The sequence below is a fragment of the Pygoscelis adeliae genome, unplaced genomic scaffold, assembly GCF_000699105.1.
Source record: "Pygoscelis adeliae isolate BGI_AS28 unplaced genomic scaffold, ASM69910v1 Scaffold79, whole genome shotgun sequence".
NCBI lineage: Eukaryota > Metazoa > Chordata > Aves > Sphenisciformes > Spheniscidae > Pygoscelis > Pygoscelis adeliae.
Window position 1 is genome coordinate 51,873 of NW_008825532.1, and position 12,453 is coordinate 64,325.

Sequence of the window (12,453 nt, forward strand, 5' to 3'; positions counted from 1 at the left end):
GTCCAGCTCTGGAGCCCTCAGCATAAGAAAGACACAGACCTGTTGGAGCGGGTCCAGAAGAGTGCCATGAAAATAATCAGAGGGATGGAACACCTCTCCTATGAAGAAAGGCTGAGAGAGTTGGGGTTGTTCAGCCTGGAGAAGAGAAGGCTTTGGGGAGACCTTATTGCAGCCTATCAGTACTTAAAGGGGGCTTAGAAAAAAGATGGTGGCAAACTTTTTAGCAGGGCCTGTTCCGAAAGGACAAGGGGGAATGGCTTTAAACTAAAGGGGGGTAGATTCAGACTAGGTATAAGGAAGAAATTTTTTATGCTGAAGGTGGTGAAACACTGGCACAGGTTGCCCAGAGAGGTGGTGGTTGCCCCATCCCTGGAAACATTCCAGGTCAGGTTGGACGGGGCTCTGAGCAACCTGATCTACTTGAAGATGCCCCTGCCCACGGCAGGGGGGGTGGACTAGATGACCTTTAGAGGTCCCTTCCAACCCAAACTATTCTGTGATTCTAAGAATCCAGTTTTCTGGCCTTGTTTTTTTTAAGACACCAACATCTGTCACCAGTTCCAATTGTAAAAGGAAATGGACGTGTTCAGTAGCCAGCATGGTCTTCTGCCATTTGCTATGGCTTACATTATGCAAGCTGAAAAGTTAATCATGCTTTCTGCTTGTTGGGTGTAATCACTCTATATCATACTACAGGGATATTTGAAGCTACTGGAGTTGGATGATTCTCTGCTTCATCATATTTCTATGAGTACTGTTTTCATAAGTTATATGGCTGATGATATACTTACTGGAGAAATTAAATGCTGTAAAACTACTTTCAGCAGTACCTTAGTGTGTCATTAGAGAAATAATTGTACTAGCCAGTTTTGAAATCCATAGCCATAATAATCTACAGTTGTATTTTAATACTTGTAATATTTTAGGAATGTCAAATACAGAACCATTACAAAATACATGTGTTCTGCATATTTAGTTAATCAGGCATAACTTAAACTTTCCTTCAACAAAAAAAAACATATGTAAGGTACGGATAGAAAATCCTACAAAATGAAGCCATTACATCTTCTTTAGCATGCAATCAGATAAAAGAATAACCTGAATGGGAATTATCGTGTCCTACATTGATAGTGAGAGAATGATGAAATCCCAGCAATGGTGCACCTGTCTCCATGTTAACTATTTACATGTTGATATTTTTAATGAGATGAACCAATTGGGCTGATAATTCAGAGAATGAATGTCAATGGAAAAACAAAACAAAACAAAAAATGGAATTGGGAGGAAAAATTAATATGATGATAGGAAGAGCTGCAACAAAGGAGGAATAAACAGGGCTTAAGAAAAGTCAATTTTCTATCTTAAGGTTGGCAATAAGGAAAGACTGCATTTCTCCCTTGATCTTTGTGCAATCCCTTCCCTGACATCTGTGAGGAGTCTCTGTGGAAAGTATGTAATTTTAGTTTGTGTCATAATATGAGACTGCTGCCTGTGACCTGAAGAGTGCCATTCTGTAGTTATTCTTCAGTTCTGGCTTTCTTATCTACACATCCTCATTGCTATAAAACTTACTTGGGTTCCAGTCAGAGCTGTGCCATCATTGTAGACCATTTGGATTCTTCTAGAGATGCCAGTCCTCTGAAATTTCTTGGCAGGCAGAGCTGGTTGGAATTTCACTTGATTTAATTTCACTTTAATTTAAAAAAGATGGATGCTAACCCTTTAACTGATTCTAGGGAGCGTTTCTAGCAAACTGCAGTTACTTTTCAAGGCCAGGTTATAGAGGGAATCAGTACAGAACATTTCTAAAAGATGCCACATTGGCTGCAATCCTCTCTGTGTCTGAGGAACAAGTCATGCAGCAATAAAAACATTTTTAAACTGCTTCAATAACATGCCTTTTCTGTGAACTACTGGAATAGATGAAAGCATCCTAGCCAATGGGTGGAAACAGTGCCCTCCTAAGTCATGAGGGTAGAGGGTCCAAGTTCAGTTTGATCCAGCAGTGATTGCTAATGCATCCAGACACTCTGTTATATGAGATTTCACATATTTTACCATTAAATCTTGTCTCCCATAAAAAAAAAAAACATGCAAGATGTCATTTATGCTGTATTTTTATAGCTTTTGGTGGCTTTTCCTGGTACTTGGAAGCCTAGACTGTCAAGTGTCCATAAAATGTCTAGTAGTCAAATGCAATAAATCATACATGGTGTCAGGATGCATCAGACATACTGCAGAAAAAGACATACTTACGCAAAATAACTGTTCATGCATAGTTTCTCTTATTGGGACCACAAAGGCCCCAGTAATCGTACGATCTCCAAACTCCTTAGCTAATACAGAGTGGAAGGCTACTCCTTTCAATCATTCCAAAACACTTTTTGTGCTGCTGTTTTGCAGCTGTTAAGAGTTGCTCAGTGGGCTGGATAGACAGGCCACAGAACAATTCAGTTCAATTTTGAATTCATTTCAGTTTTGAAATGTTTAATTTTAATGTCAAGAAGAAACTGCTGAAGTGTGTGTGGTCTGTTGACAGATGCTGTAGAGAAAATATGAACCACTTATGTCAAGGTGTAATTCATAACATTTAAACAAATTGACATGTTTTTAGGACTTTGCCATATGTTCCATGCATTCCAGAAAGGGTCCTGTCAGTCCCTCACAGGTGTAACATACACAGTTTGGGATGATTCTGGCTATCTTTCCTGTCAAGGCCCAAACACTGATTGTCATATGTTAGAGATAGAAATACGTGAAAAATTAAACACACATACACTCTTTTCAAACCTATGTTTAAAAATATGTGACTTGCCCAACAGGTTTTTGAGAGGAAAGCAGGAAACCATGCCATACTTACCTTCCTCTCAATTCTACTTTATGTGGAGAATTCCTTTCATTCAAGGCTGATAATGTGAAGTATAGACACCATTGATATAATATATGTGAGATCTCTCTATCAAGCTTTACTGCAACTAGAATTTGTTCAACCTAAAATGTATTACTTAGCCAGGAGAGGTAATACTTAATCACTAGTAACAGTATTATTTGTTTTTCTTCATAAGTTCCCTTCCATGAAGATATAAGCTGATTTGGAACATAAAGTTGCTCCGTCACATGTGGTATTTTCTTGCATGATTTAAAAATTCATTTTGTTTCTTGGCTTTAACGCAATTATTTCCCGCTGAAAGCTGTAGAGCATTTTTATATGTCTTTCTTGAGAATATTGGGGATTCTAAATTATATTTTCTTGTAATTGTCAGAACTGTGCATGAAATAAAATGCAATGTAGGATGCCTTACCAGTTATCATCCTTTATTTTGGTCATATACAAAAGTGTTCTGCTAACCACTGCTGCCTTCCCTGAACTTTGAACTTTTAAGAAAAACTTGGAGCAAAAACATCAAATGGGAAAAGCCCATACCTGTGAAAGTGCCACCCAGGCAGTGCTCTACTGCATGATGAACAGGATCCAGGGGCCAAGTGCCAGCTGTGCTGTTTCAGATGACAAATGCATTACCTGTGCTGGGCAGAGGTGCTTTGAGTTCTTGGCCTTAGGGTGACAGGTAAAGGGGAATGTCCGTACAGATATACCTCTGTTTTCTAAGAAGTGTAGATTAAACTTCTTAGAGTGCTGTTTTTCTGTTTTGGTTTGTTTGGGTTTTTTTCTCTGTTATTGATTTCCCTCTCTCCACAGGAAGAAAAACTGAGGTGGTAATCATTAGAAATAGAGAGAATAAATGCAGCAGAAAGCATAAATTAATTATGTAATCTAGAGAAAGTCAAATTCTACAAAATATGTCAAAAAGGTTGTCTGTACTGCACACTCACTGTTTTGGAGACATAAGATATCTGCATGTACTGTTGACTTCAATAGTGGTAGAAGATACTTTAGGGTATCAAGGTCCTAGGTATTAAAATCAGGGAAGACCAGGGGTAATTTCACAACATTCAGAAAATAGTGATATTAGTTCACTTCCTGCTTAGAGGACATTAATCACATTGATTTGGATTGCTCAGATATGTAATTGTACTGCTAAATCTGAGCAGTTGTAAGGCTAATGGTACAATGTTGCTTGGTGATACAGAATTGCCCATTTCTTCATAATTTTGTCTAACTTGCAGTGTTTTTTAAACTAGTTGTACATCTCAATAATTTCTCACAGACAATGGATTTTACTCTTGGCTACTTTAAAAGGTTTGTATGAAACAAACAACCCCTTAAAATGGTGGAAACAGAAAAACTATTAGAAAAATGTTTGAATTTGAAAGGAGTTTTTTTTTTTCATTTTGACAAATATTTTATTTTCAAGTCTTAAAAATTAAATTTTAAAACATTGTTTTTAAACCAAGAAAAAGAAACAACCTTCGGTAACCTTGTTCAATGAACTCTTAATTCTAAATATTTTTGACATATTTTCTAAATCAGAATTGCCTGATAACAACAAAAATATTGATCAATTTAGGTTTTTTATTACTTTATATGTTAAAATTAAAAAATGGAATATTTTAGATTAATAAAAATATTAATTATTAATTAAAAATTATTCCTTCTCATTCCAAAATTAATAAATGCACATTTATAGAAAATATATACTGCATATAGCAAAACACAACCATTACCAGATAAGATGAGCTCAAATTTAATTAACAGCATTTAATGAACAGCATTTAATTAACTATACAATCATCAATTAAATGCCATTTTCTAGTAGGAAAATCTCATGCCCCATCTGTTCATTATCTCTTAGACTGCTATCTTGGATGTCTGGCATTTGTAAAAATAATATCTACTTGGCCTTCCCCCCCCTCTATTTCATGCACTGATAAAGCACGGATAGGACTGTCTTGGTTTTACTTACCTTGGCAGTTACATTTCAAACTTTAGTCTTGATTTCTTGTCTCTTGCTTCTGTTTAAGACCACTTAGTCCCATTTACAAAGATCATTTTTTTTTCCCTTCCCCCCCTTACCTAGAAGCTCAAATGTATTTATATTATAGTGATACATGTATTTTCTTGTTATCATTACAGTATTTTAGCTAGTTTTTTAGGTAATTGTTAGCATATCCCAGAAATTGCATGATTTTATATCAGATTAAGGTGAATCTGTATAACATTAAAATGGAAAATTTATGTCGAATGAAAGTGCTTTTCATTGTGCATTTGTTTAGCTGCGTTACTCTCTTCATGTCCTGTCTATCCTTTCTACTCTTCCTGATGCTCATTTTCCTGATTGTTTAGGTTTATTGTGATTTTTTTTTGTAACCGATAAAATAATGGCTGACAAGCCATAATTAATTCTTTGTCAGTCGTTTACCCTAATATCCACTCAGGAGAAGGAAGAATTTCTCAACTAATTGTTTAACAACTAAATCTGAGGTGCATCTGTACTGCTAGTTTAGTACAGACTAGCATTAGTCCAGAGCTCTCTGACAGCTAATTTATTAGTAAATTACTTCATTGACTCTCGTAATGTTTGAATGATCTCAGGCTCTGCACTTCCTTAATGAATGAAGGCATGGTCTTTATCCCACGGAACATTTAACTTCTGGTTGATACTACAACTGAATATCAAAACCAGAAAGGCTTATAAAGCATTTCTTCAGTAAAGTATGGGACTAAATAAGCATGTGTTGGGCATGTTCTTTTATTTTGAGCTGATTATCATTTTCCTTTTTATGTCCCTGTGGCTTTGTGGTAGATATGAGTCATCAGGAGGAGTAATGAAGGGGAAAGCTTGATTAGTACTTTTGCAAAAGTGATACATGATAGAAAGAGCTGTATCAAAGCTGACATTTAGGGCTTGGAAAGGGCAGGTATATAGGAAGTAAAACTAGTCAGAAATATAGGTAAAGGCTTAATGATGTAGGATTAGATTGTCAGGGAAAAAATGTAGCTACTAATCAGAACAAATTAAATTTGTGCACCTGTGTATTTGCAGTTTTTACTCACTGTGTTTAGATGGTATGTTTAAAGCATACAGCTTAGTGGATAGTTACAGTGAAATACTTCGTGATTCTGTGAGGAGATCAGGTGGCATGGCTAAAGCAACAGGTAAGAAGAACTATTATACAAGTGTTTTGTAGTATTGACTGGAATAGTCAATAGTAATGTTTGTGAAAATTGTTTCCATACCAAGTCTTAGTAGGCAGGAACTTCTCTCTGATATCTAAACAGAATTGTCTTTTTCTTAGTGTCAGCTTGCGCTTAATTAGCGTGTGCAATTTGACCACTAATCTAATCAGTTTAGCATGATCAGCAACTTTATTCCTGGTGTGAGAATATACATCTGAGACAGAACTTTTCCTATCAAATTTTTCACCAAATAACCTGAAGTTCCATAAAGGTTAACTGACTTCACAGGTACCACACATTTGTGAATCTTAGCTGTCCTGTAAGCTGTCACTGACAGACAATTTTCAATGAAATAAACAGGCTTTGGAATTAGCAGCTGTGGGCAAGGTAAATGAAAATGAAGGAATGAAGACTGCAAAGGTCCTTTAAAAATACATGTGTACTTTTTTTTTTTTTCCAGATAGAAGTTCCAGCTTTTTTCACAGATTAGTTCATCTGCCTAGAAGCAAGCAGCCCTATCATACAGAGCTCTGATGTCACCTGTTAGCCTTGTTTTTGTTATAGCTGTCCATGGCACTAACCATTACAGTCAAGGTTGTAAAACTTTCTGTTACACCTTCTCTCTTCCACATGCTCATAACTTCCACTTTGAGCTGACATTTTTCACACCTGGTGTCTGTCCTTTTTAATGCACATTTTGAATACGGTGCTCGTGGTAGTCACTGAGATGTGCATGATATATTTTTCCATAAAATAAAATAAAAACATTACAGTAACTTAATCTTTGACATGATAAACTTTGTATGAAGATGAAGACTAGCAGACAGGTGTCAAGACTCTGGAGCTCGAAGGATTTCTGTGTTTGGACTTGACAACTTGGCAGAAGTCCATACAGGAGATGAGGAGTTGCCCCTTGTCATCTTTGTGAAATGTTCAGCTATAATAAAACCTTTCTTGCTTTTCTTTGTCCTCCTTGTTTATAGTATACTGCAAAACGTGTGGAACACTCAGTTTCTCAAGCTCACAGCTTGAGTTTCAGTTTGCTTAATTGCAAAAATCAGTATTAATATGGTTGTGGTGGGAGGTAGTAATAATAAAATATTCAAGACATTAAATCTTGTAAGGCAAAATGATTTTGTTTTTCAATAGTACAGATGCAAAACTGTGGAGGTATTTTATGAATACCTCATTCTACTTAAAACATAATTTGAAACACTAAATAGAGTTTGCTTTTCAGATGCTTGGCATAACTGCATACATTTAAAAAGGAAGAGACATCCACTTCTACCAAGGTTCTTTACTACAGTCAGTACGTCTGATATGCTAGACTAGTTCCTGTGGGGAGTTGGAGGTTATAAGGTTTGCTGTGGAAACTTCACCTGGAAAAGGTTACCAGATTCTATCAGCTTAACCTATATCCTTTCATGTGCATTGTTATGTTCCTTTGTTAAAGGAAGTTAGGGAGGGATGCAAGTGTTAGGCAACACTCCCCAGCATGAGGAAGAACATTCCCACGATCCCTCACCACCCCCAGAGACAACACACCAAGTTCCTCCTGAACATGGAAGCAAGACAGACACAGTATAGGAGAAACAATGGGGTTTGTCCTGCTGCAAACTGTGGCAATCAAGCACAGGGCAGATCAATAGGAACCCTGAACATCCTTGATTACATAATTTGCTTCACCTGATAACCCTTTCCCCCCTTCATCGCCACTGGGCTCCAATTTGGCCTAGCTGAGGTGTATTCCCCAGGTATACAAGGTAGTTTTATCAGTCTCCGATCTATGTACAATAAGATTTTTTTTTTTTCTTCTTTCTTCCTGAGACTTAGTGAGTAGTGAAGGATAATACCTAACCTTTAAGGCTTATTTATATAATGAAATAGTTCCCCAATATTGTACCACAAACAGAAGGGGCCTGAGTTTATGTATTTGATAATTCAAAAGCAGGCACCAGCAATCAAATACTATCTAAGTTTGCCTCTGAAGTATTAAGGCTAAGTATTCATCTTCAGAGGAAATTATACAGAAGAACTATATGCACCAGTCATCAACAATTGCATACCTATGTTTTGTACATGTCTGGGTGCATGTATCAACATACTCTAACCCTTGTTTCCTTCTGGACATATAGTTACTTCTTAAAACAAAATTCCAGCATATTTAGGAAAATTGTAACATGGGAAAACATCACTAATAAGAATCTCAACCCCAAATGTAGCTAAGGCCTAATAACAACAAAAATACCTTTAAAAAAAAAAAACAAACAATCGCAAACAACAGTAAAAGAGTCTCCCTCCATGCAGTTCACACATGTAGAGTACAAAACCAGAGGATTTCAATAAAGTAATATTTTCACCTTATAGAACAATCAGGATTGTTGTCCTGCACAACACTTATACTTCAATAACAATGAACTGGAACATATATCAGATTAAATCTTCTCTTAAAAGAAATCTGGCAAAAATATTTCAATTTAGAAGGTTTTTTTTTTGTTTTTGAATACTTAGCCTTAATACTTCAGAGGCAAACTTAGATAGCTTAAGTGCATTAATTAATATAGCTGTGAAAACAGAAAAGTCTTCTGTGGCGAATGTTCATTTCTGTTATGTGCAGTTACTGAACGTGCTGGAAATGTACTTGTTGATGATTTCACAACACATTCCAATGCCATTGTTGCTGCAAATTAATGTGTCATGTTTTTTAAACTTTAGTACTTGAATTATGCTTACTTTGTGTTTGAAGACATAACTACTGTTATGCCTGACTACCATTTCTAATAAATGGCTTTAATATGGTCTGACCTTTAATCTCAGTGGTTTTCCATGGAATTTTGATTTGGAGTAATTAAGTAGCAATTTCAAAGAAATTAATTTGATTACTGTATTATAGTTTTGCTTTATTTTTTAAGAAGCAAAATTGTGATTAATAAATACTTCTTTACTGCTTAAAACTTTTTCAATAAAAACAAATGAGATTTACATCTTACATGCATTGTAACTGAAAGATCTTTGTGAAAGAGGCATCATCACTATTTTATAGCCATGGAAACTTATAAGTCTTGATCAAGTAGCTTCCTCTAATCTCTAAATAAATTAGTGGCATAGTGTTATATTTTGTGTTCTTGCCATATTTATTGTACATTACTCCAGGAATAGATTCCTGTAGAACATGTGCTTGGGTTATTTAAATCAGATGTTATTTAATTTGTAAGTTAATGTAGTAAGATTCCCAAGAACAGATAAAAATTTACCCCATGAGAGGCTTGTTAAAATAACGAGGGGAAGTAGAGGCTGGGAAAATTGTGGATACTAGTAGCAAAATAGATGGTTTAGAGACTGAAAGGCTAAAAAACCATAATTTAGACCAAATAATTTCATCAGGTTATTTCTGTAATCAAAGTTTATATAAGCAAATAGCTGTACTGAGCTTGTATAAATATGGATTGTGGGAATGAATGAATTTTTCTTGAGAGAGAGATTATTGAAATGATTTTGTATTTATTCTTTCTGCTTTAAAACTTTACCTGGGCCAGAGAAATTTATATGGATGAAAGTTTTGCCAAAACTAGTAAATTTCTACAAGATTTGTTTTTGAACAAAAAGTTACTCTATCCCCCACCAGAAAGCTAGAGTAAATACACCTTCTTCCTAGGTAAAGAAATGCTATTTTTCAGTGACCCAGTGGTCATTTCCAGCACAAAAGCTGCACTTTTTATCCTGCTTTCTAGAATTTGCAGATATGTAGTAAATTTCCAATAGAAGAGAAAGGGATGGATAAGAAACTGAATGTGTTTGCAGCTTTATTATTTTTTTCCTATCAGTAGCCCTGACACCAATAATTATCCACCTTTGAATTCTGATCTGTTTAAAAATACTTTTTGGTAACCTTTAAAATTAGGAAATGTTGCTTCAGTTTATTTTCTGCAAGTTACTCTAATTTATAGTCCCTGTCTGTTAGTTTTTGAAGAGATTTAGGATAATTGGGCTTGGAATTAGTTGAACATACTGGACAAAAGTTAGGATACAATGCCAGCTGCATTGCTCTGGGTAAGATAATGGGAGCTGGCATACACAGGCAATGGTATAGACTGGATGGAGGGAGACAGTAGCAGTTTTGGGGTGGAATTAGTGGATTAATTTGGATTTATGACTCAGGATTGGTTCAGAATCTAGTTGCTGAACTTCAGCTGGAGGATTGTTGTGGATGTGCTGACCATGATGCTGGAATTGTGTGAAGGATAGGACTACTTTCGGATGGAGTAAATTTGTTTAAATTTTATGGCTCTTAACTGCGGACCATCAGGCTTTCCAAGTTGTAGTGGTGTTTAAGAAATATGTATAAGTAACTTTTCACTGGTTTGAGTTAACAAACCTAACTTTGTTTCCCAGTAAGTTCTCGATCTCATTGGCATTGGGTATAGTAAATTAGAGTCCTTTAAAAACTTTAGATCAGTGTTTTCTAAAAATAGCTCATTTGCAAAAGATTACTTTCATAGGATGTGCACCTCTTTGTTCGTGTGTAACGGTACTGGAAGTGCTACAGAGCTCTCTAACAAAAAGTGACCCTGTTCTCCACTGAACGAACACATTTCCTTTCCAGGCGTTATTAGACTAGTCCTCTACCTCTAGCTTGCTGTGAACGAGCTGCAAACCAGCTACTGTTAATCAGACTTCCTAGCCTGTACAAGGCATAGCTGAAAGAAAGAGGAAATCGGCTTACGCCACACAGCTGCCAGCTTTATTGAAAAGGAAATACTGTAACAATGCCTTGTTGATGACTGTGCTATGAATCTAATGTTCTCTTGTGTTTTTCTTCTGCTTTGTATTAGTTATTCAGACAGCCAGATTCAACACTTCTGTAGATAAAAACTATTGTTCCATGCATGTATATGTTGAAAACGGGCTTTTGCATTATAATTATACTTTAAAATTATGTTTGCATGTTGAATTTATATTCATTGTAAAGGTAAATCAGAAGAATCTGAAGAACCATCTGCTCACAAAAAGCAGCCAATGAAATTACAACATTGTAACATCCTTTGTACTCCATCAATCAGCTATCTAAACATGTAAGTCGATAAAGGGAAAAATCTATTTTGAGCAGGTTTTGTATACTTATGTAAGAGAAGTGTTAATATCACATAAAAGTCCATTGGGGACATAGTCTTAGAGGTATTTGGTGTGTATAGATAGTATTTTAGTATTGTTTCCCCCAAAACTGGGGACAAATGAAGTAGCAAGAAAACCCCCAAAAAACCAACCCTAATTTTGCCTTTCTGTATCTTAGAAGTGAAAAATACTTTTTTATTCTTATTCAAAGAAAAAAAAAATGTTTTCAATAGTTCCAAAACAGTTTTGGGGATGTTTTTTCCACCACCACACCCCAAAAGAAGTTTTTTAGTAATCCGCACAAGCTAAACTTTCACTCTGCAGAGGTACCCCACTGCCACACCGCCCCAACCAAACAGCTCATTTCATGCTGCCCATGTGTTCTGGGAAAAGACATTTCAGCTGTTTTCATTCTCTGGGTGGCAGTATGGATTCAGAACTGTGGGTAAAGATAGATAGGTAAAGATGACATACACCCTGTAACTGATCTCTGGAGGTGATACTTTTGGAGACGTACTGAGGGTTCCCAGCTATTTGTAACCCTCAGCCACTGACAGTATTGGCTTAAGTAGAAAAGCAGTTGTTCAAGGACGTTGTCTGCTGGAGCATGTGGGTTTTACAGTACAGGAGCAGTGCAAATAGGAATGCAGCAAGAGCTGTGGAAGTTTGTTCTCAGCACACAGAAAGTCTATAGTCAAGCTGACTCTTAATTTAGGATCTTAAAGGTATGCTCAAGCCTCTAAGGCTTCATGGTAGTTGTAATTTTTTTTTTTTTTTCCCCTGAATGTAGCTTTTCCCAAATCTTATTTAATCCACCTTTCTGTTTTCAGCAGATCATAGTTTTATCTTACTGGGAGCTTTTGTATGCTTGCAAAAAAAAAAAAGTATAAATTAACCTCTTCCTCCCTACGCCCCCTCCCTGAGTCCTCGTTCTGATAGTTACAGGTTTTGTGTAAGCTTCACTCTGATCTTGTTGCAGTGATGTCTTTGGAAGGCAGAATATTGGCAAAGAGTGATAAAGATTATGTAATGTCTAAGCATTTAAAGGTTACTGCATAAACAGGCATTGAGTACTACAGATTGGTTCCATATTCATGTCCCCACTAAATGCTTCCTTGAAAGGGAACTGAGAAATTAAAGAATATGTACATTGCATGTTTACTATCTCTTTCAATAGCAGCTTAAATTATTGCTGCTGAAAGGCTTCAAAATATGCTTTTTCCTTATTTATATTATTCTTCCCTTTTTTCACTCCTCTCTCCCCC